The 25860-nt window shown below is 42.7% G+C and overlaps 1 protein-coding gene across 2 annotated transcripts in view; it reads left to right on the forward strand.

The window, feature by feature from the left end:
• Positions 1-25860, forward strand: part of THRAP3 (thyroid hormone receptor associated protein 3) — a 90978-nt gene that overhangs the window by 42304 nt on the left and 22814 nt on the right. For both annotated transcript variants that reach the window (XM_030823434.1, XM_030823433.1), the window contains one exon: positions 7407-7512. The gene's annotated coding sequence lies outside the window, so the exon portion shown is untranslated. The remainder of the gene's footprint in view (positions 1-7406; positions 7513-25860) is intronic.

Below are 25860 nucleotides of genomic sequence, written 5' to 3' on the forward strand. Positions count from 1 at the left end.
GGTGGAGTTGGGAGTCAAACATAGGCTTCAGAGCCAGATGTGCTCTTATTTATTGAGGAGTTGCTTTGGAAATTGCTTTGGGATGACTAATTACTGACTTGCTTTACTATGAGTTGCTGGGCATAAATATTAAAAAATATCAGTTCCTACCATTTGGGAGTCTTACAGTTTTGAGAATTACTATTCATTAGGGTTTATTTTTATTTTTATTTATTTATTTTTGAGATGGAGTTTTGCTTTTGTTGCCCAGGCTGGAGTGCAGTGGCGCGATCTTGGCTCACTGCAACCTCCGCTTCCCAGGTTGAAGCAATTCTCCTGCCTCAGCTGCCCAAGCAACTGGAATTACAGGCGTGTGCCACCACGCCCCGCTAATTGTGTGCTTTTAGTAGAGACAGGGTTTCACCATGGTGGTCAGGCTGGCCTGAAACTCCTGACCTCAAGTGATCCACCTGCCTTGGCCTCCCAAAGTATATGTTTACAGGCATGAGCCACTGTGCCTGGCCAAGGTTTATTCTTATTGGCCATCTGCACTAAATGCATTTGTGAGACAAATGATGAAGAAAAGGGGTTGATAACCTTTCCAAAGGGTCAGATACTTTAGGCTTTGCTGGCCGAGAGGCAAAGTTGAGGCTACTGTGTGGGTACTTACATGACAAGAGAGAAAACAAATTTGCACAAAGTTTTTATTTCAAAATACAATAATCAGGCTAGGCACAGTGCCTCACACCTGCAATCCCAGCACTTTGGGAGGCTGAGGCAGGCAGATCACCTGAGGTCAGTTCAAGACCAGCCTGGCCAACATGACGAAACCCCGTCTCTACTAAAAATACAAAAAAATTAGCCAGGCGTGGTGGCGCAAGCTTGTAATCCCAGCTACTTGGGAGGCTGAGGCACGAGAATCTCTTGAACCCAGAGGACAGGGGTTGCACTGAGCCAAGACCGCGCCACTGCACGCCAGCCTGAGTGACAGAGTGAGACTCTGTCTCAAGAAAATATATAGATATGCATATATATATCTATAAATGTAAATAATGAGTATAACTTTTGTAGTAACAGGTCTATAAGAATGGAATTCTGCTTTCGGGGAGTACAATTTCACTTAATTGGGGCTCCAAGTTAGCATTGCCTTTCAAAATTGATGGCAAATATTTATTTGTTAATGCTGATCTGTTGTGAAATTTTATGTGTGTCATCTCTGAAAATGTCTTCACACAGATGGGTACTGCCAAATACTTACATTAATCCCTGAGCATGTGGTTTTAATTGAGCAGATTTATCTTTTGGAAGGCACAGAAGTGTGTTAGATTCTTGATATTTGTCTTTTAGCATACCATAACATTGCAGATAAATCGCTTCCAATTGAGGATTAGATGGAAGCTCCTTAGCTGCACTGTTAGACAGATTTTGAAATATGGAGATTTACGTTACACATGCATTAAGGTTGGAAATATGCTGGAACTGTAGTTTGAGCTCAGAAGATCTGCTTCAGATTTGTGTGGGGATGGAGATATCATTTCTTGTTCAACTTTTGACAGTATGAGAAGTGAATAAAGTAATTTGACATTTCTTAAAATTGAAACATTTATTGTCATTAGTATTATTTTATCACAGTATGTGTTTCCCATAGAAGTGCTATTTTGACTTCTAATTTTATTTTATTTCTTTGAGACAGAGTCTCCCTCTGTCAGCCAGTCTGGAGTGCAGTGATGAGATCATAGCTCACTGCAACTTCAAGCTCCTGGGCTTAAGTGAGCCTCTTGTCCCAGCCTCCTGAATAGCTGGGACCACAGGTATACACCATTGAGTCAGGCTAATTTTTTTTTTTTTTTTGGGGTTTTGTAGAGACGGATCTTGCTGTGTTCACTAGGCAGGTCTCAAACTTCTGACCTCAGGCTGTCCTCCTACCTTGGCCTCCCAAGGTGTTGGGATTACAGATGTGAGCTACTGTGGCAGGTCCTTGTAATTTTAAATTGAATTCATTAAGAAACATCAAGTCTGCAGCAAAGGCTAACTTCCAAAGCTGTTTGGTATCCGCCAACAGTAATAGTGGTTAAGGGTGGTTCTTGTTGAAAAATTTCATACTCAGCCCTGAGCTTTTCAAGAAACATAAAATTTTTCTGCTTCTAACTCATCGAACTGCCATGTGGTAGGGCAAGTCAGGATATTCACCTTCTTTTTCTCAGCACTGCACTCCAGCCTAGGTGACGGAGACCATGTCTCAAGAAAAAAAGTCTGCAGAGAAACTGCTGATAAATAACCTTACATTTTCACAACATTTGCCAATTTTTCCAACTAAGTCCTTTTCTTCTCCACACATATTTTTACCATCATTTGCTTTCCTGTAAGTTGGGAATATTGTGATGAGTGCTTAATTTGGTAATACCAATGTATATTGTATTCTTGGCATATCTGTGGTGTCATTTCATAATAAACACAATGATTTGCCATCAAATTCAATAACAAAATGATGTACACTTCACACTGTGCCTTAAAAGGGTAACATCAACGTCTGCTTTTCTCGTTTTAATATGATGGATATGCACTGGTAATTAAAAATAATAATAAAATGTGATACTGCCTATGCATGGTATGTGAAATGCTGTTGAGTTATAACTGTGTCACTGCAATTTGTAGCAGAGCAAAGCAGTGAGACCACTGAAGGCAGTCCCTCTTGCAGCTACTCAGATCTCTTGTCTTAGTGTGCAAGTAGCCATATGTAAATGAATGTGACTGTTCCTATAAAATTGTTTATGGGTGTGTAAATTGGAATTTCCCCAGCCCAGCAGCTAATATGGGGGAAAAAAAGAAGTTGGAATATTGTATAATTTTTACCTGTAGTGAAGTATTCTTTTGATAAAAAAAATTTTTAAAACAGAAACCATTCTTAGCTCATGGATGGTACAAAACCAGACAATGGGCTAGATTTGGTCTGTGTGCCACAGTTGCCATCCCCTATTACAGAAGGCTCTGTATACATGACTTATTTGGAAGTGATCTGTTTTCTCTCCAAACCCATTTATAGTAATTTCACCAGTCTTGGATCAATCTTGGTTTCCACTGATACCATGAAAACTACTTGGAGCAGACATTGCACAGTTTTCTGTGGCAAAAACTAAAGGTTTATTTGCTCAGCTGTCATCTTATTCTCAGTATTTTTTTTTTCCAGTGGGCAATGGCTGAGATTACATTTTGTTATTCATTAGATACTTTGGGTTAACTTGACACTGTCTTCTTTTTTTTACTTTTAATTGCTATCATCATGCTTTTGAAACAAGAACACATTAGTCCTCAAGTATTACATAAGCTTGTTACACTTGGTGGTTTAAAGGACTGTCTTTGACCTCAGGTTCACAAGAGTGGGCAAAGTGTTTCCTTATGTTCTGTAGTTCTCAATAAAAGATTGCCAGGGGCCAAGTACTGTGGCTCACACTGTAATCCCAGCACTTTGGGAGGCTGAGGCTGGCGGATCATTTGAGGGCAGGTGTTCGAGACCAGCCTGGGCAACATAGTGAGACCCTGTCTCTAATTAAAAAAAAGATGCCAGGCTGGGCGCGGTGGCTCATGCCTGTAATCCCAGCACTTTGAGAGGCTGAGGTGGGCGGATCATTTGAGGTCAGGAGCTCGACACCAGCCTGGGTAACATGGTGAAACCGTGTCTCTACTAAAAATACAAAAAAAAAATAGCTAGGTGTGGTTGTGCATGCCTGTAATCCCAGCTACTAGGGAGGCTGAGGCAGGAGAATTGCTTGATCCCAGGAGATGAAGGTTGCAGTGAGCCGAGATCGCACCATTGCACTCCAGCCTGGGCGAGGGAGTGAGACTCCTGTCTCAAAAAAAAAAAAAAAAAAAAAAAAGAAAGATTGCCAGGGGTACTTGAGGTGAGATAAGGAAAAAAAAATTCAGTCAGTCTTGTTTACCATAGGAGATACAAATGGTATGGTCCTAGAATGTTAGTGTTTACCCTTTGTTTGGATTTGGAAACTGTATCGTTGTTTAAGGTCTACAATGTGTGGAACATGGGAGCGTTCTGAGTGACACTCTGGTATAAGGCACTGTTGTCCTTTATCTGGATCATTATTATTATTTTATTCTTTTTTGAGACAAGGTCGTGCTCTGTCACCTAGGCTGGAGTGCAGTAGCGTGAACATGGCTCATTGCAGCCTCTGTCTCTTGGGCTCAAGCAGTTCTCTTGCCTCAGCCTCCCATAATGTTGGGATTATAGGTGTGAGCCACCACACCCGGCCTGCCTGGATTATTATTATTATTTTTTTTTTTGAGATGGAGTCTCGCTCTGTCACCCAGGCTGGAGTGCAGTGGCGCAATCTTGGCTCACTGCAACCTCCGCCTCCCGGGTTCACGCCATTCTCCTGCCTCAGCCTCCTGAGTAGCTGGGACTACAGGCGCCCGCCACCACGCCTGGCTAATTTTTTGTATTTTTAATAGAGATGGGGTTTCATGGTGTTAGCCAGGATGGTCTCTATCTCCTGATCTCGTGATCCGCCCCCCTTGGCCTTCCAAAGTGCTGGGATTACAGGCATGAGCCACTGTTCCCAGCCCTGCCTGGATTATTTTGGGCATTATCTACTAATTTCTTCTATTCGGCCCATTAAAATCTGTTCTCCACTCAGCAGCGAGCATGTCATTGCAGTTTGTGGTATTTTGAAACATAATTACGCTCCTATTTTATGCTCTAAACACTCAGTGGCTACCTTCATTACCCAGGGGAAAACCAAAGTCCTTACGATGATTGCAAGGCCCTGTCCATTCAGCCATGTTTCTGACCTGATCTGCCAACAGCTCATTGGTAACTTTTTGCATTGCAGACATTCTTTTTTTTTGAGACAAGAGTTTCGCTATTGTTACCCAGGCTGGAGTGCAGTGGTGCGATCTCAGCTCACCACAACCTCTGCCTCCCAGGTTCAAGTGATTCTCCTGCTACAGCCTCCCGAGTAGCTGGGATTACAGGCACCAGCCACCTCGCCTGGCTAATTTTTTGTGTTTTTAGTAAAGACAGGGTTTCTCCACGTTGGTCAGGCTGGTCTTGAACTCCCGACCTCAGGTGATCTGCCCGCATCGGCCTTCCAAAGTGGTGGGATTACAGGTGTGAGCCACCGCACTCGGCCAACATTGCAGACATTCTTATTTTTGCCTCTTCCTCGGTCAAGCATGTTTCCTCCCCAGGGTCTTTGCATTTGCTGTTTCCTCAGATAAGGCCCAGCATACTCTTTTTCTTCCGTCTCTGCTCAGCTGTCTCATTAGAGAGGCCTTCCCTTAATGCATGATATAAAATTGTGTAACTTTTACTCCTCCATGTGCCCCCATCTCCTCCCTAGAATGTCAGTTCCAGGCATGAAGGGACTTTTAAATTATTGAACCTCCAGTGTCTAGAATAGTGCCTGGCATGTAGTCAGTACTTAATAAATTATTTGTTGAATAAGTGGACAATTAGTAATGTGTAGAAGGGAAGAGGGTCTATTGTGGAGTCTCCTTGCTAATACACTGCTGTTTGGCCAAAGGAGGTTCAGGAGATAGAAGCTGACAAGTATGCCTGTGGCTGGCCAGATGACATGCAAGACAGGCTAGGCAGGAGGAGGGCAACTGTGGTGGCAGGGGTGACTCAGGGTTTCAGGGGTCTCTTCGCTGTCACAGAGTAACTAAAGGCCAGAGCCTCAGATTTGCTTCTTCACTCATCGCAACAATGGGGAATTGAAGACTTGCTGGAATGATAAAATTCTTGCCAATATCCAAGAAGAGGTTAATTAATAGGAAGGAAATATGATGGGGTAATAAAATGGGAGATTTATGTGTGTGTACTTTTGCCATCTGGTTAGAATTAGAGGGAAAGATGGATGTATTGGAATAGATTGTGGTTTTTTTTTGTTTTGAGACAGAGTCTCGCTCTGTCACCCACGCTGGAGTGCAATGGCACGATCTCGGCACACTGCAACCTCTGCTTCCCGAGTTCAAGGGATTCTCCTGCCTCAGCCTCCCGAGTAGCTGGGATTACAGTCATGTGCCACCACGCCCAGCTAATTTTTGTATTTTTAGTAGAGACGTGGTTTCGCCATGTTGTCCAGACTGGTCTCGAACTCTGGACCTCGTGATCCACCCGCCTCGGCCTCCCAAAGTGCCAGGATTACAGGCGTGAGCTGCCACGCCAGGCTTGGAATAGGTTGTTTTTTAAATTCAGCATGTTACAGCGTAAGAGCAGTTTGCAGTCCTGTAGCAGACATGGCATTTCCCTCACTAGCTAGACAGCTGACTGATGTGAGCCCCCTGTGCCTCTGGAGTGAGGAATCAGGGGAAGAAGTTTTGGCTGATGTAACCTAGGCTGAATTAGAAGAATACGTAGCGAGAAGACATGCAAAAGTATTTTGAGTGAGTTTTTAAAAGTGCTATATTTGTACTTATATTAATAAAGAAATACATATCGACATTGTTATTTGGTAAAGGATCTGAATACTAAGCCTCATCTGGATAAAACAGTATTATCCTGTTAGTAATTTTTTTTTTTCTTGAGGCAGAGTCTCACTCTGTCCTCCTGGCTGGAGTGCAGTGGTGCGATCTCAGCTCACCACAAGCTCCACCTCCCGGGTTCACACCACTCTCCCACCTCAGCCTCCCGAGTAGCTGAGACTACAGGTGCCTGCCACCACGCCTGGCTAATTTTGTTTTTGTATTTTTAGTAGAGACGGGATTCCACCATGTTAGCCAGGATGGTCTCGATCTCCTGACCTCGTGATCCGCCCGCCTTGGCCTCCCAAAGTGCTGGGATTATAGGCGTGAGCCACTGCCCCTGTAATATGAATAACAACAAAGCTTTGATAAGCCAGGAGTGAGGACATTTAATTAGTTACATGAGCTTGCTGGTCTTGGAACTTGGTTTTCCTGTTTGTATTGGAAAATGCTGGACACAGCTTTGATGTATGACCACGTTCATAGATCTGGGAATAGACAACTGGAGCAGAAGGGAATTTTTGTGCTTTTGTGGGTGGGTACGGGGAGTTATTTGACCTTGAAATGCGTTTGTTAAATTCATTTTAGTATACCTCTGTTCATTGCTTTCTTGTTTTAAACATCTGTTTTTTGTCAGGTTAACCAGGTTGAGTTTTGTGGAGCTTGTGAATTAGTCTTGCATAATGAAAACCTTGGCACCTGAAATATTGCCAGTGAAAGTATCAGGTTACAGTAAGGAAGGCTTTTGCTTTCCATACTGTAGGAGGTTAGATGAATGGAAAACCTGTCAGACAGAGGCAGACCATCTCATACTTTGAGAGAAAAGCTTGGGTGCTTTTGGAGTAAGGCTGAGGGCTAAAGTAGGGTTTGTGTTTATAGATTTTGAGCATCAGTAACAGAATCTGCATTTGGGTAGCCATTTTATCACTACTTATTTTCTCTCATTTCAGAAGTGTATCCTGACTTGTAAAGTGAAGAAGCCAGTGGTGCTGCGGGTGTTCTTTTGGGGTAGTATCTGGGATCCAGTACAAGTTGAATCATTGTTCAAATAAGGTAAAAGCATAGTGGTAAAAGAAACTAATAACTTCACTAATTTGTAAAACCAATCTTATGTTAAGAATTGATTATTTCGAGACCAGCCTATGCAACATGGTGAGATCCTGTCTCTATAAAAAATAAAAAAATTTAACCAGGCCTGGTGATACACACCTGTGGTCCCAGCTACTTGTGAGGCTGAGGCAGGAGGATAGCTTGAGCCTCAGTAGTTGGAGACTGCAGTGAACCATGTTCATGCCACTGCACTCTAGCCTGGGTGACAGCAAGACCCTGTCTCAAAAAAAAAGAAAAGAAAAAGAATTGATTATCCAGACGATTCGTTAATGGAAGTTCTAGGTTCTTATGAAACAGTATTTGTTTGAAGAAGGTTGTCTGTAAACTTGACATCTGTACTCATTGTTAATATTTTGGGAAGCAGTCCCTTTTCATGCTTATATTACTTGGATATATACGTGTTTTAATTAAAATTGGGGGCCGGGTGTGGTGGCTCCCGCTGTAATCCCAGCACTTTGGGAGGCCAAGGCGGGCGGATCATGAGGTCAGGAGATTGAGACCATCCTGGCTAACACGGTGAAACCCCATCTCTACTAAAAATACAAAAAAATTAGCCAGGCGTGGTGGCGGGCGCCTGTAGCCCCAGCTACTCGGGAGGCTGAGGCAGGAGAATGGCATGAACCCGGGAGGCGGAGCTTGCAGTGAGCTGAGATCGCGCCATTGCGCTCCAGGCTGGGCGACAGAGCGAGACTCCATCTCAAAAAAAGTAAAAAAAAAAATAAAAAATTAGAGCCATTTCTGTAAGCAGTTCATATGCTATTCCAGAAGGAAATCCCAGAGAGAAGAGCTACACTGATGACATGTATCTGGACTAAGTTCTGGTTGAGTATGTGGATCTACCTGAGGTGGGGTCGGCGTCTCTAGATAGCTTCGAGTAGTATTTTAAATAATTTTAAGTAGAAGCAACAGGTCGGGTTCTCCTTGATTTCTTTTGTAAACTTAGATGATTAGTATGATCCAAAATGGTAGTAGATCTTTAAATCATTTTTGGTCTCTTATGTAGAGTTGTGTTTGTATTTAAGACATCTCCACCTGCTCCCCCAAACTCATGTGGAGAGTTACTGCAACAGGAAAGGCTTAGTGGGTAGAGACTAGAAATGGCAAAAGTAAATGACAAATCTAAAAGTGACTGGACAGTACTAGATTGGGTTCTCAATTTGAAAAGATATAATCATCGTTGTTCCCAAGGACAGTGCTGCTCAAAAGAAGAATGTGAGCCACATGTCATTTAATATTTTTTAGTAGTCACATTTAAAAAAACAGGTGAAATAAATTTGAACGATATGTTTTATATAGTTCAATAAATCAATACATTCTCATTTCAACATATAACTGATATAAAGAATAGTGAGATATTTTACTTTCCGTTTATACCAAGCCTTAGAAATCCCATGTTTATTTTATACCTCTAGCTCATCCCAGTTCAGATCAACCACATTTCACGTGCTGAGTCTCCATATGTATTGGATGGTACAGTTCTAAGAGTTCATACTTCTGAAGGAACAGATAAACTAGTATGATTAAGTTATTGAATAATGGCCTGCCACATTCCAAACATAATACAAAACAGTGATATAGTAATATAAAACAAAAAATAAATCTAACACACACGTTTTTTTCCTCCTCTAAACCTCCATGTGATCATCTTTGGGAAGATGATTTGATCTTAAAAAGACCATTGTCTGTAAAAGCTGTCAAACAGCTTATTTCTCCTACTATAGTTCTATCCTGGCTTTATGTAGAACTCTTTGTAAACAGTGGATGTCTGTATATCAGTATGGGGGTGATCTGCAAAGAATGTCCATGGCCCACTGGCTCTGAATCCCATTCTCAGTTTCTTCAATTAGAATCTTGATGGATGGACATTTTTTTAAAGTTCTGTAGGTGATTACAGTATTTATCAGTGTTTAGCCCAAGGCTTTAATAGTAATACTTCTATTTTATTTTATTTATTATTATTATTATTTTTTTTTTTTTTTTGAGGTGGAGTCTTGCTGTGTCTCCCAGGCTGGAGTGCAGTGGCGCAATCTTGGCCCACTGCAAGCTCCACCTCCCGGGTTCACGCCATTCTCCTGCCTCAGCCTCCCAAGTAGCTGGGACCACAGGTGCCCGCCACCAGGGCCAGCTAATTTTTTATTTTTATTTATTTTTTTGTATTTTCAGTAGGGATGGGGTTTCACTGTGTTAGCCAGGATGGTCTCTATCTGCTGACCTCGTGATCCGCCCACCTCGGCCTCCCAAAGTGTTGGGATTACAGGCGTGAGCCACCGCGCCCGGCCTATTTTATTTACTTTTTTGGAGGCTCCATCACCGAGGCTGGAGTGCAGTGGCTTGATCACGGCTCACTGCAACCTTGACCTCCCAGGCGCAGGTGATCCTCCTGCTTCGGCCTCCTGAGTAGCTGAGACCATAGGCACAAGCCACCATGCCCAGTTAATTTTTGTATTTCTTGTAGAAATGAGGTCTTACTATGTTGCCCAGGCTGGTCTCAAACTCCTGGGCTCAAGTGATCCACCCGCCTTGGCCTCTCAAAGTGCTAGGATTTCAGGGGTGAGCTACTGCACCTGGACAATAATTCCATTTTTAAAAATAGTTTTAAGTGTCATGATTGGCTGCTTAATTTAGCTTAGAAAAGATTTGTCATAATGAGAGCTGGAAGGAAACTGCAGATTGCTAGTTATTATAGATTATAGTGCCTTTATTAAGTTAGGAAAGCTGAGAATTTCTTTTAAGAATTGAGAAGAAAATATTCCCCAATGGTAACATACTCATTTAAAATGGGGACTAAAATTACTATTACCGTCCCTGAGAGACATAGGAGAGGAGCCTCTGGGGTGAATTGGAAGATTTTTTTAAGCCGCCAGCTGTACTGTTCGTTTTGTTTCCCCAGTGATTAATTGCATAGATGATCCTGAGCTTAATAGACACCCATTGACTGAATTCTCCGACGAGTATCTCAAGTTGCTTACATTGGGGATGTTGTGATGAAAAAGTTCTAAATGAACTTTTAGCTTGCTGTTGATTTTCCCTGCCAACATCCAGTGTCGAAGAGATTTGTCTTCCAAAGGTCAATGTGACCTTTTGACTTAGGTCTTTCTTGATAATACGACCTTTCCTTCTAGCACACCTCTTCAGTGTGACACATGCTAATTTAGCCAGTAAAGATATAAAATGCTTTATTGCTGTGTAGGAAGATACCTGATCACTTCTTACTTGTAGGCAGATTTGGTTTTTTTGTTTGTTTGTTTGTTTTTTTGAGACGAAGTCTTGCTCTGTCGCCCAGGCTGGAGTGCGGTGGTGCAATCTCAGCTCACTGCAAGCTCTGCCTCCCGGGTTCACGCCATTCTCCTTGTAGGCAGGTTTTAATAAATAGCAAGAAAATAGAATCAGTTATGAAATCTGTTTACTCCCAGGGAAGTTCCTAAATATCTCCCTCCAACCACTCTGGTTCTGTGGCTAAACATAGTTTAAGGTGTTTACTCACTTGTGTGTCAGGCAGTTTGTATGTACTTCCTTAATTCTCATGGCAGTCCTGTAAGGTGTAGGTCACATTTGGAAGATGGAGAGAGTTAAGTATTTTGTCCAGGAATGGGTGGCACAGCCAAGATTGAACCCAGTTCGTTTTTGCTACCAAAGCCTCTACTTACTGCCGAACCTGGCCCAGTATTACAAAGTGACTTGTCCATTTAGGACTGGGCATTTTAGATTAATAATTTGCTTTAGTGTATTTCCTCACCTAACACCCACCTTAGTGCTCCTCTTGAAGTAACACTGTATGACGGACATATGAACAGCCCAGAATGGAACGTGGATTTAGTCTCAGTTGCTTACTGTGTGTTGAGATTATGCACAGATTTGCTAGTTATCTATCTCTTTTGGTCTTAACTGTGAATTATGGGTAACATTACCCTTATCTTCTTTTTTTAAATATCTATTTGAGAATAATTGAAGATTTATTGAAAACTGAAGATATACAGAGTTTATATTTGCTAGGGCTGCTGTAATAAAGTACCACAAATGGAGGCTTCAACAATAGCAGTTTTATTGTCTCACAGCTCTGGAGGCTAGAAATTCAAAATCAGGGTGTCGGCAGGATTGGTTCTTCTAGAGAGCCGTGACAGAAGGATCTGTCCCAGGCCCCTCTCCTTGGCTTCCCTGTGTCTCCGCATATCAGGTTCCAAATTTCCCCTTTTTATAAGCATCATATACCTCAGTAAAGACCCTTAACTCCAAATGAGTTTACATTCTGAGGTACTAGGGGTTAGGACTTCCCATATATGATTTGGATGGGTAGATGGGTCACAACTGGACCCGTAACAGTTCCTATGTACCCCATGCCCAGTTTCCACTGTAAATAACATCTTACATTAGTATGGTACATTTGTCACAATTAATGAACCAGTATGAAACCTTATCATTAACTAAAGTATCATCCTTGTTATGAGCACATAAGAAAACTTTAGTTCAAAGAGAAGCAACTTGGAAAAGATCTTACTAGTGATCTTTTTGACTTTACTCTGGTACCTTTTTACACTGTTAACCAATACAAACAAAAACCTCCAAAGTCACAGTATGAGCCTGAAAAGATTAAAAAATAATTTTCTACTTACAGTTAGGTACAAGACAGGAAACTTTTTTTTTTTTTTGCTGCATCTAGTGCACACTGCATGCATGGCACAGTAAGTGTTCAGTAAATCTTGATAAGATGGACAGAAGAACGCTCTTGGTACTTGTTGGGCCATATTTTTGAAGCATAAACTCCAGTCTTACCAAATAACTGTAAAGTATAGCAATTGTGAAATCTGCTTTAATGAGAAAGCAAAAATTATTTATTTTTTAAATTTTAAGTTCTAGGATACATGTGCAGAAAGTGCAGGTTTGTTACGTAGGTATACATGTGCCATGGTGGTTTGCTGTACATATCAACCCGTCATCTTGGTATTAAGCCCCGCATGCATTAGCTATTTGTCCTAATCTAATGCTCTCCCTCCCCTTGCTCCCCACCCCCTAAAAATTATTTTTAAAATTGTGAAATGGTCCAGATGTGGTGGCTCACACCTGTAATCCCAACACTTTGGGAGGCTGAGGCAGGCGGATCATTTGAGGTCAGGAGTTTGAGACCAGCTTGGCCAACATGGTGAGACCCCGTCTCTACTAAAAATACAAAGATTAGCCAGGCATGGTGATGCACCTGTAATCCCAGCTACTCGGGAGGCTGATGTAGGGGAATTGCTTGAACCTGGGAGACCAAGGTTGCAGTGAGCTGAGATTGCACCACCGCACTCTAGCCTGGGGTACAGAGTAAGACTCCTTCTCAAGAAAAGAAAAAAAAAAAAAAAAAAAACCAAGCATGGTGGTGTACCTGTAGTCCCAGCTACTCAGGAGGCTGAGGTGGGAGGATTGCTTGAGCCCAAGATGCAGAGGTTGCAGTCACCTCTGCAGTAAGATTGAGCTACTGCATTCCAGCCTGGGCAACAAAGCCAGACTCTGTCTCAGAAACGACAAACAACAACAACAAAGAAGAGGAAAAATTCCAGTTCCTGTGTGGAAATCATCCTTGAGATAAGCAGTGCCCCTCTGCCTGCTGTATTTTGGAACCCATGGAAAATACATTTCTCATTGAATTTTCTCCACCTCTCTAAGTTACTGAAAAGTAATGTAGTCCTGTTCCTTTAAAAAGTAAATGATGGAAGGAGTGGAATTTGCCATATGATATGAGCAGAAACTAATTCACTCGCTGAAAGGGGGGAAGGAAATATGATCTCTTGCTGGCTCTGATGGAAAGAAGCCAGCAGCACAGTGTCCCTCACCCCAGTAGGATTCTGTAGCCGAGCTCCAACTTGCTCTGGAACCTCTCATTTCCAAGTAAGGTTGGTACTACCTGAATTTGGATTGTCTCAGATGCAAGTGATAAGAAGGTAAGTGGCCAAGTCCCTGGACAGTTGATACCTATTTTCAGGCAGATTGGCTTGTTGTAAAAAAGGAGTAGATTATAATGAATATTTATTTATTTATTTATTTTTGAGATAGAGTTTTACTCTTGTTGGCCAGGCTGGAGCGCAGTGGTGCGATCTCAGCTCACTGCAGCCTCACGTCCTGGGTTCAAGCAATTCTCCTGCCTCAGCCTCCCGAGTAGCTGGGATTACATTCGCATGCCACCACGCCTGGCTAAATTTTTTTGTGTTTTTAGTAGAGACGGGGGTTTCATCATATTGGTCAGGCTGGTCTTGAACTCCTGACCTCAGGTGATCCACCCGCCTTGGCCTCCCAAAGTGCTGGGATTACAGGCGTGAGCCACTGCGCCCTGCCTATAATAAGAATCTTAAATAATTTCTTCTGCAGTTAATTTCAGAGTCACAGTGTATGTGTATGTGTGGGTGGGGGTGATTCTCCTTTAAAAGCAAAGTTTCTTTACCACCTAATTCCATTTTTTAGGACATGGCTGAAGTAGTAAAAAAAAAAAAAAAGGAATGTCCCACTCTATTCGTGTATAATTTTTAAGTTTTTTTGTCAGCAATACAGTTGTTCCAAATAATCATTTTACTGATGAAAAAATAGAGGTAAAAACACATGCCCCAAATAAGAGTCTGTGGTTTATTCAGTAGGAACCTTAGTTTTGGTAAATTTCTCTCATTTAGGGAGCCTGAACACTTGTTTGGCAGCGGTTATGTTTTTCAGCTTCTTACCTACAAGTGCAGCGAGATCAGTTCCACCCAATTCCAGGGGTATTGATACTTTGTGGGGAGAAGAAAGAGGGAAGAAAGCAATTAGTAGTAGTCAAACAGGAGGCCAGAGCAGCTTCTTTTGTTATTTGTTAACTGATACTAGGGCTTGAAAGGAGGTAAGTCAAGAAGAGGTAGGATGGGCTCCCTGCTGGATAGATGTGAGCCCATATTCCCTGCACCCACTCACAGAATACGGGGCATCTGGGGGCTTTCGGAGCTGTAATCCCAGCTACTCAGGAGGCTGAGGCAGGAGAATCACTTGAACCCAAGAGGTGAAGGTTGTAGTGAGCCGAGATCATGTGCCACTGTACTCCAGCCTGGGCAACAGTGTGAGACTCTGTCTCAAAAAAAAAAAAAAAAAAAAAAAAAAAAAAAAAAAAAAAGTTACCCTTTTTCTTGCATTAAAGGTGACAGAAAAAAGGTCAGCATCATTTTTTTTTTTCTGTGCAGTTTAGTATGAATTTTCTGAGAAACAGATGACTCAGTGTGCTTTTTTATCATCCAAAGAAATACTAGACTAGAAAAGGAAGAACAGAGATTGACATTTTGGACATTTTGGAGGGCTTGGAATTGAACCTCCATGGATAAGAGCTGGTCCAGTGTTTGTTACACTGGCAGTGTTGTGCCAGGCTTGCCATTCCTTAATTGCTGTACTTTAAAGTACTTCAGAGGTTATTTTTGGGGAAACTGTTTTGTTTTTAAGGATAGACCCGTCTTGCTGTGTCCCCCAGGCTGGAGTGCAACGACACAGTGGTAGCTTACTGCAGCCTTGAACTCCTGGGCTCAAGCGATACTCCCGTCTCAGCTTCCATAGTACATGGGACCATAGACACAAACCACTGTGCCCAGGAGAGAAACTTCTTAATGGCTACTTAGAAAAGTAATCCATGTGTCCAACATGAGTTTTTTTATTTTTTGAGATGGAGTCTCGCTCTATCTGTCACCCAGGCTGGAGTGCAGTGGCGCATTCTCAGCTCATTGCAAGCTCCACCTCCCAGGTTCAAGCGATTCTCCTGCCTCAGCCTCCCAAGTAGCTGGGACTACAGGTGCCCGCCACCACGCCCAGCTAATTTTTCTATTTTTAGTAGAGATGGGGTTTCACCATGTTGGCCAGGCTGGTCTCAAACTCCTGGCCTCAGGTGATGCACCTGCCTCGGCCTCTGAAAGTGCTGGGATTACAGGTATGAGCCACTGCGCCCAGCTAGTTAGTTTTTTAATCTGGAGAAAACAATACACAGAATTGGGTGTTTTGTCTTGGCAGTTATCTTGACAAGAGCTAAGGACAAAATATTGTTTTTCCTGAGGGCATGGACTTTACTGGCATCCCTTAACCCTCCAGTTTCTGAACACACAGGAGTGTTTTTGCTGATTTTTGTTGGTGGTGGTGGTGAAATTTGCCAGGCTGGTTCCACTGGTTCCCCAGATGCTAAACAACCAGTTGAAGCGAGCTCACTTTTTTTACAGTGGATTTTTGGACACCATAGAGTTAGAAGCTGTAGCTTTTTGGGGTTGCTAATGAAAAAAAATAGTTTACTATGTATTTTCTCCCCTCTCGTGATACTTTTCTCAGTGGTTATGAAGTATTCTCATGTCTAAAAACAAGTTGATGGAACAGCCTCCACTGGGAATGACATTTTGGACTACTTCATGTCCTGTAATTGGGGGAGAGTTTAAGGTTGTACTTTGGAGTTTACTTTAGATGTGTTTGAGTTGGAATCAGAATGTTATTTGCTGTAATTGATTCTCTTTTTAGATGTATTTGCAGAGCACACACGTGGAAAAGCATATAACTCAGGCTGTTGTGCAGTGGAACAGTCATTGCTCACTGCAGCCTGGACCTGGGCCCAAGCCATCCTCCTACCTCAGCCTCCCAAGTAGCTGGGACTACAGGAGCTCACCATCATGCCTAGCTAATTTATTATTTTTTTAAATCTTTTGTAGACAGGGTCTCACTGTGTTGCCCAGGCTGGTTGGAAATCCTGGGCTCAAGGAGTCCTACCCCCTCAACCTCCCAAAGTGCTGGGATTACAGGTGTGAGCCACTGTTCACGGCTGCATGTCTCTTTTTTTAAATAAAGAAAGTCTTTTTTAAGGAGGTTAAAATACAGGAAAGGAGCTGCAGAAACTGGCTTTATCTATCCACACTTGTTAGGATTTTGACCAAGAATACAGTCTGCCTGCAGAGTATTGATAATGTTTGAAGCTGGATGACGGAAACACTTGGGTTCCCTATACTGTTCTTTCTACTTTTGTGTATGTTTGAATCAATACTTCTATAATAAACAGGCTGGGCACATTGGCTCATGCCTGTAATCCCAGCACTTTGGAAGGCTGGGGAGGGAGGATTGCTTGAGCCCAGGAGTTTGAAACCAGCTTGGGCAACATGGCGAGACCCTGTCTCTACAAAAAAATACGAAAAGTTAGCCAGCTGTAGTGGCACGTGCCGATAGTCCCAGCTACTCAGGAGGCTGAGGTGGGAGGATCGGTTCAGCCAGCCAGGGAGGTTGAGGCTGCAGTGAGCTATAATCGAGCCACTGCACTCCAGTCTGAAACAACAGAGTGAGACCCTGACACACACACATACACACACACGCACGCCTGCTCGCGCAGCTATAAGACAGGCCCTTTTAAACTTCTTTAAAGTCATAAAAAGGCAAAGTAGCTTTACTGTGAGAAGATTTCCAAAATGGACATGGACTCTAAATAATTAAAAATACAGTTCTATTTATTTAGGTTATTTTTATTTATTTATTTATTTTGAGATGGAGTTTCACTCTTGTTGCTCATGCTGGAGTGCAGTGGCACGATCTTGGCTCACTGCAACCTCTGCCTCCTAGGTTCAAGCGAGTCTCCTGCCTCAGCCTCCTGAGTAGCTGGGATTACAGGCGTGCGCCACCACGCCTAGCGAATTTTGTATTTTTAGTAGAGACGAGGTTTCTCCACATTGGTCAGGCTGGTCTCGAACTCCCAACCTCAGGTGATCCGCCTGCCTCGGCCTCCCAAAGTGCTGAGATTACAGGTGTGATCCACTGCGCCCAGCCAGGTTTTTTTTTTTTTGGTTTTTTTTTTTTTTGAGATGGAGTCTGCTCTGTCGCCCAGGCTGGAGTGCAGTGGCGCAATCTCGGCTCACTGCAAGCTCCGCCTCCCAGGTTCACGCCATTCTCCTGCCTCAGCCTCTCCGAGTAGCTGGGACTACAGGCGCCCGCCACCACGCCCGGCTAATTTTTTGTATTTTTAGTAGAGACGGGGTTTCACCGTGGTCTCCATCTCCTGACCTCGTGATCCGCCCGCCTCGGCCTCCCAAAGTGCTGGGATTACAAGCGTGAGCCACCGCTCCCGGCCAGGTTTTTTTAATATCAGAAAGAAGCAGGTAGATGTTTGATTTCATATTAAAAATAAAATAATGTATACAACTCATGGAATGTTAACTTTTTTTTTAGAATAATGGGGGAGAAATCTCTGCCAAAAAAAGTTAAAGAAGCAAGTGCTCCTGCCCTTTCTTCCCGTCTCATATCCCTCCTTTTCCTGTTCCCTTCCTGTTAGCTTCTTTCTGCTCTGCAGAAATAACCACTGATAACAGTTTGCTGTATGTTCTTATATAGATATGTCTTATATGTACATCTGTAACTACAGATTTCATATTTTTAAAGTAAGTTCTACCAAATTCCACAGAATTCAGTATTTGAAGTTTTAAGAATTTCAGTACCAAGTTCCAGGATAATTTTGTTTTTATAACACAGGCAAACTTTTTTTTTCCCCCCAAGATGGAGTCTTATTCTGTTGCCCAGGCTGGAGTGCAGCAGTGCAATCTCTGCTCACTGCAACCTCCGCCTCCTGGGTTCAAGCGATTCTCCTGCCTCAGCTTCCTGAGTAGCTGGGATTACAGGCGCGCGCCAACACACCTGGCTAATTTTTGTATTTTTAGTGGAGACGGGGTTTCACCATGTTGGTCAGGCTAGTCTCGAACTCCTGACCTCGTGATCTGCCTACCTTGGCCTCCCAAAGTGCTGGGATTACAGGCATGAGCCACTGTGCCCAGGCTTTTTCTTGTCTTTTTTTTTTTTTTTTTTTTGAGATGGAGTCTCTCCCTGTTGCACAGGCTGGAGTGCAGTGCAGTCTCGGCTCACTGCATTCTCCACTTCCCGAGTTCAAGCAATTCTCCTGCCTCAGCCTCCTTAGTAGTTGGGATCACAGGCGCATACCACCACGCCCGGCTAATTTTTGTATTTTTAGTAAAGAAGGGGTTTCTCCATGTTGGTCAGGCTGGTCTTGAACTCCCGACCTCAGGTGATCAGCCCGCCTCGGCCTCCCAAAATGCCGGGATTACAGGCGTGAGCCACTGCGCCCGGCCTAATTTTTGTATTTTTAATAGAGATGGGGTTTTACCGTGTTGGCCAGGCTGGTCTGGAACTCCTGACCTCAAGTAATTCACCCCCTTTGGCCTCCCAAAGTGCTGGGGTTACAGGCGTGAGCCACTGTGCCTGGCCCTGGATAATTTTTTTATTTTTTTGTAGAGACAGGGTCTTGCCATGTTGTCCAGGCTGGCCTTGAACTTCTGGACTGAAAAGCAAGCCTCCTTCCTTAGCCTCCCAAAGTGCTGGGATTACAGGTTTGAGTCACCACGCCCAGCCTGTATCTTTAAATGTTTTAAACAGTTAAATGACCATTCTCCCCAGAGGGACATCACCCCCACTTTTTAGGAGAGTACCCAATGCACGTGTGGATATTCTTTTCTGTAAATTTAAGACCTTAGAATTGGAATTAGTATTTACTGATTTGCCTTACTTAACTTGAGAGCCACTTAATAGCAGAGTACATGTCATGAAGGGGTCTCTGATTTGATTTCTTCAGGGATGGGGTGAAGTATGAAGCCTTGGCAGAGTGTTACTCTAGAGATATCACAGCTGCCCTCTATTCTGTTTCTGTGTCTTTTACTCAGGAGAGGATGATCTCCAGAGAAAAGAGTAAAATAGTAAACATGTTTCATATTTCACCTGAGCTCAGCTTTCCTCCCATAACTATCCAGAGGCATTCAGAACACAAGTCAGGCCCCACCCCACTGCTTTGTCTAAAATGCTTTGTGGGTGGTGGTATTTCTTTCTTGGTATTTTTGTCTGTCTTATCTCTTATCAGTTGATGGCTTGTTCACCAAGCATTTCCTCCTTCTTCCCTTTAGTGACTGTTGAAAGCATGGCTCTCTTGACTGGATGTTGGTGACAGTGAAGTTTTGCTCAAACGTGGCACTAGTAAATGAAGTGTGTCTCCCTAACGAGATCAGTTTGGTCTTATGTGCCTTTGAATAAGGTGTAGAAGGGATGAGAATCATCTCAATTTCTAGGTTAGCAGAGCTGTGATACATACATAATTTTATTCCTTGGCTGTATTGTTAATATTTGATAAACTGATTTTTTAAAATTATTGTTCCTTCTTATGTGGTGAAGAGAATGGAGATTGAAAAGGAAGTGTGAAAGAGTGTTTATTCATTTAGCAAGTACAAAGTGTCCACTCTGTGGCTAAACGCAAAGCACTGAAGATGAAATGGAGAACAAATCAGATGTGGTCTCTGGTTGATTTTGTAGCCTCCTGGGTTTGGTATCCTGAATTGTTAAATTTATTTAGTTAACTCTTTTGTGTTACCTAACAGTCATCAAATGTAGCATTATCTAATCTGGAAAAGCATGCTGTCTTCTCAGCAGAGTAGAGACTTAGTCCTGAGGCCTGGTTGAGGGATAAGAAGCGCAGGCTCACATGGAGTCAGTTCTCAGGAACTTTTCCCATTCTTTTAAGAAAATCTCAGCAGACACATCTCAATAAAGTCCAGCACCTTCTCATTATAAAAATAGTCAACAGGCCGGGCGCGGTGGCTCACGCTTGTAATCCCAGCACTTTGGGAGGCCGAGGCGGGCGAATCACGAGGTCAGGAGATTGAGACCACGGTGAAACCCCGTCTCTACTAAAAATACAAAAAAAATTAGCCGGGCGTGGTGGCGGGCGCCTGTAGTCCCAGCTACTCAGAGAGGCTGAGGCAGGAGAATGGCGTGAACCCCGGAGGCGGAGCTTGCAGTGAGCCGAGATCGCGCCACTGCACTCCAGCCTGGGCGACAGAGCGAGACTCCGTCTCAAAAAAAAAAAAAGAAGTCAACAAAGTAGAAGGGAATTTCCTCAATACGATAAAGGGCATTTATGAAAAATTTACAGCTAACATCATGCTTAAAGGTGCAAGACTGAACGCTTTCTCCTTAAGATGAGGAACAAGACCAAGACAAGGCAGTCCACTCTCAACATTTTATTTACCATTGTGTACTAGACGTTCCAGCCAGGGCAATTAGGCAAGAAAATGAAACACGAGGCATCTAAATTAGTAAAGAAGTAAAATCATCTCTTTTTGCAGATGGTATAATCTTAAATAGAAAAACCTAAGGATTCTACTAAAAACCAATTAGAGCTAATAAATGAATTTAGCAAGGTTGCAGGTACAAGATCAATATACAAAAATGAGGCCAGGCATGGTGGCTCACACTTGTAATCCCAGCACTTTGGGAGGCCGAGGTGGCAGATCGTTTGAGGTCAGGAGTTTGAGACCAGCCTGGCCAACATGGCGAAACCCCATCTCTATTAAAAATACAAAAAAATTAGCTGGGCATGGTGGCACATGCCTATTATCCCGCTACTGGAGAGGCTGAGGCAGGAGAATTGCTTGAACCCAGGAGGTGGAGGCTGCAGTGAGCCAAGATCACTCCACTGCACTCCAGCCTGAGCAACAGAGCAAGACTCCACCTCAAAAAAAAAAAAAAAAAAAAAAGACTGTGTGTGTGTGTGTGTATATACACACACACACAAAACGAGCTGTATTTCTGTACAGTAGCAATGAACAATAAAATGAAATTGTTAACAAGTGAAAATCGTAAGTAATTTCATTTGCAATAGCAACAAAATAATATATTTAGGAATAAATTTAACAAAGGCCAGTGTAAAACTTATATTCAGAAAACTGTGAAACATTGTGGAAAGACATTTCATGTTCATGGATTTGGAAGACTTACTATTGTTAAGATGGCAATATTCTCCAAATTGATCTACAGATTCAGCACATACTCTGTCAAAATCCCAGATGGTCTTTTTGCAGAAATTGGCATGCTGATTCTAAAATTCATATGGACATGTACCTAGAATAGCCAAAACTATTTTGAAAAAGAGAAAAGTTGGAGGAGTCACATTTTTTGATTTAAAAATGTACTATAGCTACACTAATTAAGACTGTGGTATTGACATAAGGAGAGACAGACAGGTCAGTAGAGTAAAATTGAGAGTCCAGAAATGAATCCTTACATTTATGATTAATTGGACTTTTTTTTTTTTGAGATGGAGTTTTGCTCTTGTCACCCAGGCTGGAGTGCAATGGCGTGATCTCGTCTCACTGCAACCTCCACCTCCCGGCCGGGTTCAAGTGATTCTCCTGCCTCAGACTCCTGAGTAGCTGGGATTACAGGCACGCGCCATCATGCCCAGCTGATTTTTGTATTTTTAGTAGAGACGGGGTTTCACCATGTTGGCCAGGCCGGTCTCAATTTCTTGACCTCGTGATCCACCCGCCTCGGCCTCCCAAAGTGCTGGGATTACAGGCATGAGCCACTGCGCCTGGCCAATTAATTGGTTTTTGACAGTGGTGCCAGGACAATTCAGTGGGGAAAGAATAGTCTTTTTTGGCCGGGCACGGTGGCTGACACCTGTAATCCCAGCACTTTGGGAGGCCGAGGCAGGCGGATCACGAGGTCAGGAGATTGAGACCATCCTGGCTAACACAGTGAAACCCTGTCTCTACTGAAAGTACAAAAAAATTAGCTGGGCATGGTGGTGGGCGCCTGTAATTCCAGCTACTTGGGAAGCTGAGGCAGGAGAATCACTTGAACCCTGGTGGCAGAGGTTGCAGTGAGCTGAAATCACGCCATTGTGCTCTAGCCTGAGCAACAAGAGCGAAACTCTGTCTCAAAAAAAATAAATAAATAAAAATAAAATAAAATAAATACATAAATAAAATAATTAGTTTCAATTCACATTAAAGAGGAAGCTCCGGGAATGGGAGTTGGGGGGCGTCACAGTATTGCAGCTCTTGAGTGCACTTGTCAATTCTAGTAAGCTTAATATGTGCAGAAGTGTTAAGTTTGGCTCTGTTTGTATTTATATGGCAGCTTTTCTTCATCTTAATGAAAATTAGCTTCTTAGTTTTCTAGTTTCTCAGTGTTGAAATGAGTGTTTCCTTTTCCACTAACTTGTTGCCCTTTTTTATTCTTTTAAAGTCTGATAATATCCACCTGTTGTGTAAGTCTTCTAGATGGATTTTTATTTCTGACCCAAGTTAAAATAGAATGTTAGACAGTCTGTTACTAGGCAGACATAGATAGATATCCCTGAACTTGTGACAGAAATAAAGGTCTCCATTTGGCAAGAGTGAACCCAGAGAATAATAATAATGCTTAAGACCAACCAAAAAAACAAAATGTATTTTTATTTTTAATATTCTCTTTGTAAATTGTTTGTTTACACCTCCCCCACTCCTGAACAACTTACTCCTTTATTCTGACTTCATATAGTGACACTACTGCCAAAAATAGCTCCAAATTGAAATATCTTTGACCTTGCTAGAGCTTGCAACAGTGTGATCTTTTTGGCAGGATTAAAACTGTGGGTTCTTGGCATCCTCATCTAGCGGTCTTTTACTCATCACCTTTTGTCTCTGACTTCCTATTAGTTTCTCAGTTTTCCTCTAAATTATGTCTCTAAGATTTTGGTTGTTTCCCCTGTAAGCTGGGGCTATAGCAGCTTCCCAGGCGTTTTTTGTCTTTCGGAAAGTTCTTGAAATTCAAGTATTTTATTTGGATATAACAAAAATAAATACTACCTTTCGGTTTATCTATATCTTGTCACCTTTATCAGATTGTAAACTTGGTAAGGGTGGACACTTGGCATTCATTGGTTCCACAAGTTTGTTAGTACCCCTTGTATGCCAGACACTGCTCTAGACAGGCAATATAACGTAGTGGTTAAATGTGCCAACAGTGAGTCTGGGCGGGGTGGCTCACAAATGTAATCCCAGCACTTTGGGAGGTCAGGGCAGGAGGATCCATTGATCTTAGAAGTTTGAGACCAGCCTGGGCAACATAGGGAGACTCCGTCTGAATGAATTAATGAATGAGCGAGTTGATCGTGGTTTGGATTTTGGCAGTATGACCTTGGGCAAGTTAATTACCTTCTCTATGCCTCAAAATTCTTATCTGTAAAACGGGATTAAAAATGCCCTCCTCAAGGATAAAATGAATTAATAAAAACACTGGTTAAGCATTTGCTATTCTGGGCGTTGGGTATACAGCACTAAATAAAGAAAGATGAGGTTTCTGTTGGTATAGAGCTTACATTCTAATTAAAGACAAAATAACAAGTAAACAAGATAGTTTCACATACTGAGTTTTGCTCTGAAGAAACAAATAAGATATGTACTGGACCTAGAGAATGGTGGCTATTTTTGATTGGGTGGTCAGGGCGAACCTCTGAGGAGAGATAGCTTTTGAGCTGAGATCTTCAAATTCTGAGGGGTAGGAGGGGAGAAATATTTGATTATTATTTTCCCTTCACAGACAAGAGGCAGCATTACTTGGCAGAATCTTGCTAGGCAGCGAAGTGTGATAGAATAGGCCCTGGAGTTTGGGCCTGGTTTGGCTATTAACTAGCTTTGTGATCTTTGATAGATTCCTTACTCTTACTGTCTTTGATAGACATGTAAATTGATAGCACTTAAAGTTTTTACTGCTGGGAAGATGTCCAAGGCGCTAATAGAGTATAAAGGAGAAGTATACCTTGTAGACCAGGCGTTAACTTCTCAGGGCAACTTAGAGGCGCTCTTCTTTCCTGGAGGGGGAGAAAAGGAAAAAGACTATTTGTTTCTTGGTGGGAAAATGACCCTGAAAGAAAGTTGACTTTTTTTTTTTTTTTTTTTTTTTTTTGAGACGGAGTTTTGCTCTTGTCATCCAGGCTGGAGTGCAATGGCGCGATCTCGGCTCACTGCAACCTCTGCCTCCCGGGTTCAAGAGATTCTCCTGTCTCAGCTTCCTGAGTAGCTGGGATTACAGGCGCCCGCCACTACACCCGGCTCATTTGTGGTATTTTTAGTAGAGATGGGGTTTCACCATGTTGGCCACAGTGGTCTCGAAGTCCTGACCTCAGGTGATCAGCCCGCCTCAGCCTCCCAAAGTGCTGGGATTACAGGCGTGAGCCACCGCCCCCAGCTGACTCTTTTGTAATAATGAGCTGGAACAAATTGATGGTTCTTTATGACTAGATGTGCCACATACTCTGTAACTAAGTTAAATTGCATGGGGTTTCTTCTCTTGGAACTGGGAAACGTGTCTCACATCTCAGTACTTTTATTAATAGCTGACTTTAGTCTCAAAGCTTCTTTGCTTACTGAGAAAAGACTGCGTGCACCAAAATTAATAAGCACCCTCATTCTTGGTGATCTCTTACAGTATTACCCAGTTAGGGTTACATGTCAGGTTTTCCATTTGCGCTGTGGCTTGGTCTGTTTGGGATTTGTACTACTAAGAAATTCCTTTTGATGAAAGAGCAGAGTGGTTGTTAAAAATCAGTCATTTCATCTTTATTTTTTTAATGTTACTTTCTGTTTTTAAAGTTTATTTTATTTAAACAGTTGTTTTTTTGTAGAGATGGGGGAATCTTCCTGTGTTGCTTAGGCTGGTCTCAAAATCCTGGCCTCAGGCCATTCCCACCTTAGCCTCTGGAGTAGCTAAGACTACAGGCCCTTACCACTACATCCAGCTAATTTAAAAAATTTTTACTTTGTAGGCCAGGCGCGGTGGCTTATGCCTGTAATCCCAGCACTTTGGGAGGCCGAGGCCGGTGGATTACCTGAGGTCGGGAGTTCGAGACCAGCCTTACCAACAAGGAGAAACCCTGTCTCTACTAAAAATACAAAAAAATGAGCCGGGCATGGTGGCCCATGCTTGTAATCCCAGCTGCTTGGGAGGCTGAGGCAGGAGAATTGCTTGAACCCAGGAGGTGGAGGTTGCAGTGAGCCGAGATCAAGCTATTGCACTCTAGCCTGGTCAACAAAAGCAAAACTCCACCTCAAAAAAAAAAAAAAAAAAAAAAAAAAAAAATTTTTTTTTTTTTTTTTTTTTTTTTTTTTTTTTACTTTGTAGACACAGGATATTGCTATGTTGCCCAGGCTAGTCTTGAACACCTGGACTCAAGCAGTCCTCCTCCTACCTTGGCCTCCCAGTTCACTGGGATTACAGGCATGAGCCACCGTGCTCAGCCACTTTCTGTCTTTTTTTTTGGAGACAGGGTATTGCTCTTTCCTCCAGCGCTGCAGTGCAGTGGCGTGATCACAGCTCGCTCTAACCTTGCACTCCCTCCTGTATTAGCCTCTGAAATAGCTAGGACTACAGGAATGCACCACCATGACTGGCTAATTAAAAAAAAATTTTTTTTTTTTTGTAGATACGGGGTCTTCTCAAGTTGCCCAGATTAAAAGAAATGTGTTTCTAAAATGTCCT

The sequence above is a fragment of the Nomascus leucogenys genome, chromosome 12 (assembly GCF_006542625.1).
Source record: "Nomascus leucogenys isolate Asia chromosome 12, Asia_NLE_v1, whole genome shotgun sequence".
Taxonomy (NCBI): domain Eukaryota; kingdom Metazoa; phylum Chordata; class Mammalia; order Primates; family Hylobatidae; genus Nomascus; species Nomascus leucogenys.